Source organism: Brachyistius frenatus, unplaced genomic scaffold (assembly GCF_029030835.1).
Source record: "Brachyistius frenatus isolate BFR_SWC_R1_liver_20210118 unplaced genomic scaffold, ASM2903083v1 Contig_419, whole genome shotgun sequence".
Taxonomy (NCBI): Eukaryota; Metazoa; Chordata; class Actinopteri; family Embiotocidae; genus Brachyistius; species Brachyistius frenatus.
In genome coordinates this window covers 144,907-152,223 of record NW_027211018.1, presented here as the reverse complement: position 1 = coordinate 152,223, position 7,317 = coordinate 144,907, and positions in this window count along the sequence as shown.

Sequence of the window (7,317 nt, the reverse complement as noted above, 5' to 3'; positions counted from 1 at the left end):
GATTAGATACTCTACTAAAAATAAAAACTGTATTTATCTATTTTAATTGGACATTTTAACAGATGAATTGGCTGTCAAGAAAATGTATGACCAAGTTCTAAAACAAGAGAGTGAACTTGAATGTCTTCATGTGCTAGCTACTCAAAATACTACCTAGCCACACTGCACAAACTCTAAAGCGGTGTGTAAAACAAGAGCCTTGTGGTATAAAGTTGTCCTGCAATGTATTTTTATTCCATTTTATTTGTTTATGCTTGTTATCTATTATATTTCTTTAGAGATGTACTATCACCAGTGTCGACAGGTCATCATTGTAAATGAGAATTGGTTCTCAATTGATTTTACCTGGTTAAATAAAGGTCATATATAAAGTATTCAGATTCTCTACTTGAGTAAAAGTACCCCATTACAAGTAAAAATCCTGCACATAAAAAAGGGACATTTTGTCTGCTAAATATATAAAAAATAAAAGTACTCATTCAAATGGGAGAAACAAGATATTAGTAACACTCCTCAGCATGAACCAGTACAGTTCAGTAGCACCACAAATTACAGTCTAAGAAATGACCATTTGAAGAAACCAACACCTCTCAATCAGACTGAATAACTGAATTGGACATTATAATTTGTAATGGGCTATTGTAATATAGCCTACTAATGCTTCACCTGTGCACGGTTTTACTGTTATGGCTGACTGTTGTCTGCAACAGTACACTTTATATTCTACCTCAATTTATGTAATACATTTTACAGTCATTACTTAAAATAAAAATCACAAAAGTAACATTGTGAAAATTAGGAAAATATTAACAACTGCTGCCAGTATTTTCCTGTAAACTTCATATATAACAGTTGAGTACTGTGATAAATTCACGGTAATTAAATGTTGAAATATGTTATTTTACTTTAATTTTCCAATCGAATTTTAAAAAGCGTGAATGGCAATTTAACTGAGGAGGGAAAAAAACGCTGAGATGAATTTTAATGTTTTAAAGGACTTTAATTGAAAGATGAACTTTTTTTAATGGGAAAGAAATATATTCAGTTAGAAGGGACTCAGGAGGTGGTTTTAAAAAGTTACATAAAATGTAAAAAAAAAAAAAAAAAAAAAAAAAGAGCTTTTCTTTCTTTTTTGTTAACTGCTGCTTTCAGAGTCAGTGATGACCGCTGAGTCACACCTTTTGATCCAACCTGGTTAAGAAATTATCAGAGCTTTGAGAAAAAAAAAAGGGAAATAAATAAGAAAGAAGATCAAAAGCTCAACACCAGTAAGAAATATGTTGGTGATTAAGGGGGAAAAAAATATCTAGTCTGACATGCTTTTAGAGATGGAAAATTGTTCTGCTTGAATATCTGATGTGTTTTTCCATAAAAGACTTTATTAAAATTAAAATGTTTGATTCTCCCTCAGGTCTAGGAAGACGCAAATACAGTATCCTCATTTGGGCACAGGAGGAACAAATAAGGACTTTCATTGTTGTGGATTTCACACCTGTACACACTTTCTGGACACTAGGGGGGTTAACATGTATCATATATCATATAGGGGGTTAAAATGTTGGTAGTTCCCTCAAGGTCTTTGTTTGAACAATCCGAATCATCTTTAAGATTGTGTTTAGAGAACCTGACAACATGGAGTTCCTGTTTAATTGCCAATGCAAGGGCCCCATCTATGGTAAATTTGCATAACTGTTAATTTGGTTGTGGTTTGTTCTTGTTCCAAATAATTCCTCAATGTGTATTTAAGCCTTTAACAAACTATTTTCCCCTTCTGTTTTTTATTTAAGTAGTTTTAAGGTTTTTAAAATCATTAGACTCCTCATTGAATGGCAGTATCAGCTTGTTCTAACTCTTCATGAAATCTTTATGATGATTAAACAGAAAGAAACTTAAGGTTATACCAATGAGTCAAGGAACTGTGTAAAAATATGTAAATAGTTCTCTTTTTAAAGCCAGGTATCAGCAAATCAAACTATGGGTGATGTCATCACAAAACAGGTAATGGAGTTTCCCTGCTGATGGCAGAAAAAAAAGATGAAACAAAGAGTTATTGTGAGCAGATATTCACATATTTTGCAAATTATAAAGGGCTGTAATAAGTGGCTCTGTGAACATAAAAAGGAAACCGATAATTAGTAAGGTTAAGGTCAGCTATTAAATATAAAAGATATTCGAGTAAACACAATTTGTAGTTACCTTATTCTGCATTTACAACTATAAATGAATAATAAAATATCTTAAAGTTGTATACGGTAATAAGGCCATTTTAAATGAGTGTTAATAGTGTTTGTAAGCCATTAAAACTTCTCTTATAGATTCCTATTTTATAGAATTACAAATGTATGCCCACTTGAGGAGTTATAACAGTTGATAAATACAATAATATACACTTATGTATAAAACTATATTATACAGTGTATTGTATGTTTATGAAGTAAAAAGAAGAAAGTGAAACATGGGTTAAACACTTTCTTTTTCTCTACCTTCCCTCTCATATCGGCCAAAGGGTGGGAACTGTGCAGCAAAGGACATCACTGCAGCCATTATCAACCATGAGTAACTTGGTCTATTGTTCCAGCAGTGTGTGGGGAGTAGACACGGACCTGTGTTGGCTAAAGGAAAAAAATATTTTCTTCCTGCATCGAAAGAACGAGGACATAAAGGTTTCCCAGAGATCATAAAGTGGGTGGTAGTTCATTCAACAGGAGGGACTTCCCATGGCACATCCCAACAATCACTTACGGCTTTAAATACGAAGAAAATTCCCCATGATCATGGCCATCAGTGGCAAGTGGAGTTTCAAATGCCAGCAAAAAAAAAAGGAGAAAAAGATGTATTACAACACAGGCGACAATTATGAAAGTTAGAAGACTTGAATGGATTTTCTCATTTAGAAAATAACTAAGGGATGTAAACCCCACTTGACTTTCTATTATCAAAAAACACGCTTTACCACAAGGTATCTAGATATCACATGACTCTGAGTGAGAAAAACATGTGTATCAAGGCGAGATTAGTAGACTGAGGTTAGAGTGAGACGAAAACAAAGCATGTATCATTACTCTTAAGGGGATTTCCACAGTAGCAGCAGCATGTACCCTCTGAGTGAAACATGCTAAGGACAGGTGCGGAGTGACCCGAGGCTTATCAGACATGACTCAGACAGTATTATTCAAATTAGTCTTTTGAAAAACATGATTCACTTCAGAGTATTAACATCACAAGCTAAACTCCAGATGTGTTTTGATCTGTGATATATTTATCTTTCAGAGAATTACCCGACAGTGCCCCAAAACAATAATGACTTTGCAAATAGAAAGCTGTCATTAGTGTGAACAACAGAAAGGTGTCTTGGGTCATGTTTACATAGTTTAAGGAAGAATAGCTTATCTTTTGTGTTATAACCTATTATCTATTGCCTTTTTGCTATATTCAAAATGTATTATAACAAATTGACACTGCTTTTTTTTCTACCCAACTTAGCGGTCTTTAAAAACTTAAACATACGTTTTCAGAAACTGATTACACAATATGACAAAGGGATCTCTTTCAAAAATCACACCAATAATTGATTTACAGCTCCCCCTGTTGACAATAATGTGGAGCAACTATTGAGGACTAGTTTTGGCCAGTGCTTCCAGACAGCAGCCAAACACACCAGCTTCTTCCATGGTTATTTTTAAGTAGTTACAACCAATCTAGCAATGCAAAGTACATCTACAACAGTGCCATCAGGTTTGACTGTGATAAAGAAACACTAAGTTGTACATACCTGGCTTAGATTGTATTTTATTATTCATGACCTTTATTGTCCCTGAAGACACCATGAGGGCAAACAGAGCTGGTTATGTCAGTCGTGACAAACAGGAAAGAACATATACTGTAGAACACAATGTAACAAAAACAAGGTAAAGCATTAACAAAACAAAATAAAATACACAAATTGGTAACAGCACAAAGTTACTTAGCTTATACTGTGCTTTTAATAAGTTATTACTCATATTGCTGCAGCTCCATCTTCTTAGGGAGAAAATAAAGTAACTTTCACTTAGACCTTTTAAAGAATAGTCAATTCAATCTTAAAACAGAGATCAAATGGCATCAATGTCACTTTCCTGTTATTGTTTTGTTTCTGTCACTCAACAGCTGCCTGATCTATGACTACAATCTCTAAAGAGCCAACGCAGGAATACATTTTACACATTTTTAAAAGATAACCCAAATTTACAGGTTTTTACCCTTACTAAAAAGACACCTATTTTGCAATGTGTTTGAAATGTGATTTTGGAGCATTTTCATGGTAGTTTGAAGCCTGTGCAGATTCCCATGTGAGAACTTGTCCACATGTTATACATGTGATCACGTGTCCCATGTGGAAAACACGGGAAACTTGTTTTTTCTGTAAGTGTAGTTTAATGCACTTACATACACACTAATGCCATAATCTACTGTTAGGTTCAACAATGGGAAATCATTTTTGTAAATAAAAACACAAAGGCTTTTGGATATCCTGCTAAACCTTTATTTATTTACATACCACCACAACAACATTTTCTTTACATACGCACAGTTGCCCACCTGCTCTTTGGCTTTCTGCCTCCTCCTCTGAATGTGCACTGCAATAGTGTCAAGTTGGCAGCCATCCTTCAGTTATCACAGTACTGTACCTTCGATGGGGACAGCATCAGCACCGTGATAACTGAACCAGGGCAGCCTGTCAAATCTAGCAGTCGATGGCTTCACTCCATTCGTCATCCACCATTCTGTCGGTCAGCGGGTGCAAAAATCATGTCTTCCTTTAGCATTTTTTCAGCTTCTTTGGTGGTATCTTGTGCAAAACAAGTATCTCCAGCATTTCAGCGGTTTATAATATGAATCATTTTCAAGTGCCAAACAAGAGCTTTTTTGCAATTTCCATCAGCAGAGTGGTGCAATTATTGATTCTACACTCCAAAGGCTGACTGTTGTCTATTATGTGATGACAATGTCAATCTGGATATTGTTGATACATAACAGCAGTCATTAACATTACATGTGCCCTATGCACCCTTTTTTATTACACAATAATGGGCGTTGCATAATAACAGTGAGCACAACTTGTCTGATGGTTTAAAAAAAACACAGATTAAATTTAAATTTGATAATTGCTCTTAAACAATGTTATAATGATATACAAAATTATATTTATGGAACTTTTACCTGTGTCTAAAGTGGGGACAGTTGATAATAACAAGCCTGCACATGCTATTTGAACTCAGTGGGTGTGAAACTTTGACTTTTTTTCCACATAAAAATGTCCCGTTTGTCATCTTTGTTTCTGTTTTTGCTGGTGCACAGAAGGCTCCTTAATGTTTCATCTCATAAAGCAAAACAAATGCAAGCACAAAGATGTTTTTTTTTTTTTTTTTTTCCCCCTCACCTCTTTCCTGCTGGGACATGGTCGAGAGCAGCAACTGTAGCCTATATTATTCATACCAACCACAAGGCCGAGTGATGTCAGACTTGTTATGATTCTCCTTGCAGGCCCACCCCCGCCCCGCCCCGCCCCGCCCTCCCCTCCCCCTCGGCCCGAGGAGCCTTTTCCAGCAGTCCGGCAGCGTCGCTGGCCGACGTAGCGGCTCCTCCTCCTCGTCAGTCCGCCCTCCGCACTTCATGTAAACAACTCCATTAGCCCCGCTGTACAGGCCAAAAATGTCCGTGTCAGACGTAGACAGCAAAGCAACATGTGCAATAACTCAACAGAGCAGAGGACAGGCACATTGTCAGGACTCAATGCTGCGTTTGTTGTCACCACTGACTGTGAAAAAAGTCGCTGTGATGAAAGCGCGTCCATATTGCGTAAACCCTCAATGTAAATAAATAGGAATGGCTTATTCCCCACTAACAGTGAAGGCAGCAGGCAGCGATACAGACCACTGCCTCCGACAATTATGCACTAATAAAAAGGAAATCGGGCTACAAAGAGAACTGAAATAAGCGATGCCACAGATTGTTGTTCTACAAAAAAATAGGCTAAAAGTTAGGAAAATATAAACAACACTAGATGTCATTGCACGATACAATGCACATGTTCTTTAAATAGGCTGAATATGCTCTTTAAAAGCGACTAAAGGTACAATATAAGTGCAATGTTCGCATTGAATACTGTGCAGCCAAACGTTAACGCCCAGCATTGCATACACACCCCTTTTCTGGGGAAAAAAAACAAACAGCATGCTCTAGGATTGAAATATAATTATATATTCTTAATTGTATTCAATCTGCATTAAATAGCTAACAAATATTGAGCTTACTTACCTGCAATTTTCCCGTCTGATTCCCCGTGTTTACATGAATATTTTTAATGACGCAGCAAGACCACACAGAGCAACGTGATTGTCGCCATTTTTTGTTGTTATTGAATTCTCCAAAGCCATGTGACAAAATGATCATGATTTTAAAAACAGGCTTCCGGGTACGGAGACGAAAACTAGTTACACAAAGCTAAAAAAAAAAAAGTTAATCTTCCGAGTTGTTTGTCTGATGGATTACTCCACTGACTGAAGGCTGAAGGCTGTGCGCAATATTTGACAGCTCCGGGACGCTGCCGCCGCCGAATGGCTCGCAACAAGTACTCACTAGATTCCTCCCGTCCGCAAATGTTGCGCGGAATGACAGCGACTCATGTGCTTTTCTGCGCCTCCTGCCAGCAGTGCAAAGCCATAAGAAACAACAACCCCAAATATATACGCATTAGCATAAATAAATGCTCTGATCTGATGGAAATGCTATCAACAAGTGGTGGAATCCAAGAATAGCCCATACTTAGAGGGGTGACATGCAAGATTTAAGAGTCTTCCTTTGTTTTTACTGCAGAGCTGGCTCTTTGAATTGAAATGATCTGATATTCCACGGAAATCTTTGCAGCTGCAGATGTATGCACTTTATGAGACATCCCAAACAAATAGGAATAAGACAAATGTTATCTTGCTGTCTTAACCTGAAAGGTATGTCGGCATACTACATTAAATTTCAAATATATTGCCATTTTTTTGTTTGTTTTATTTATACTTTGATCCAATTTAATTTTAGTGTTAGTGTTACTGCTTGCAAGTATAAAAAACAAAAAAACAACAACAAAAAACAATCTGGACCCGAGTTGATCAAATCTCGAAAACGTCTTCTGCTTGTCTCTCCTTGACACAGTCAGACAGACAGTTCGATAATTGATCGATTGATCAAGGGTGCTTCAATGACATTCATGCTCTTGTAAAATACAATTCAGATTATTAAAGTTTCCCTCTGTGACTTAAAGTAACGAACTACAGCCCTACGTTG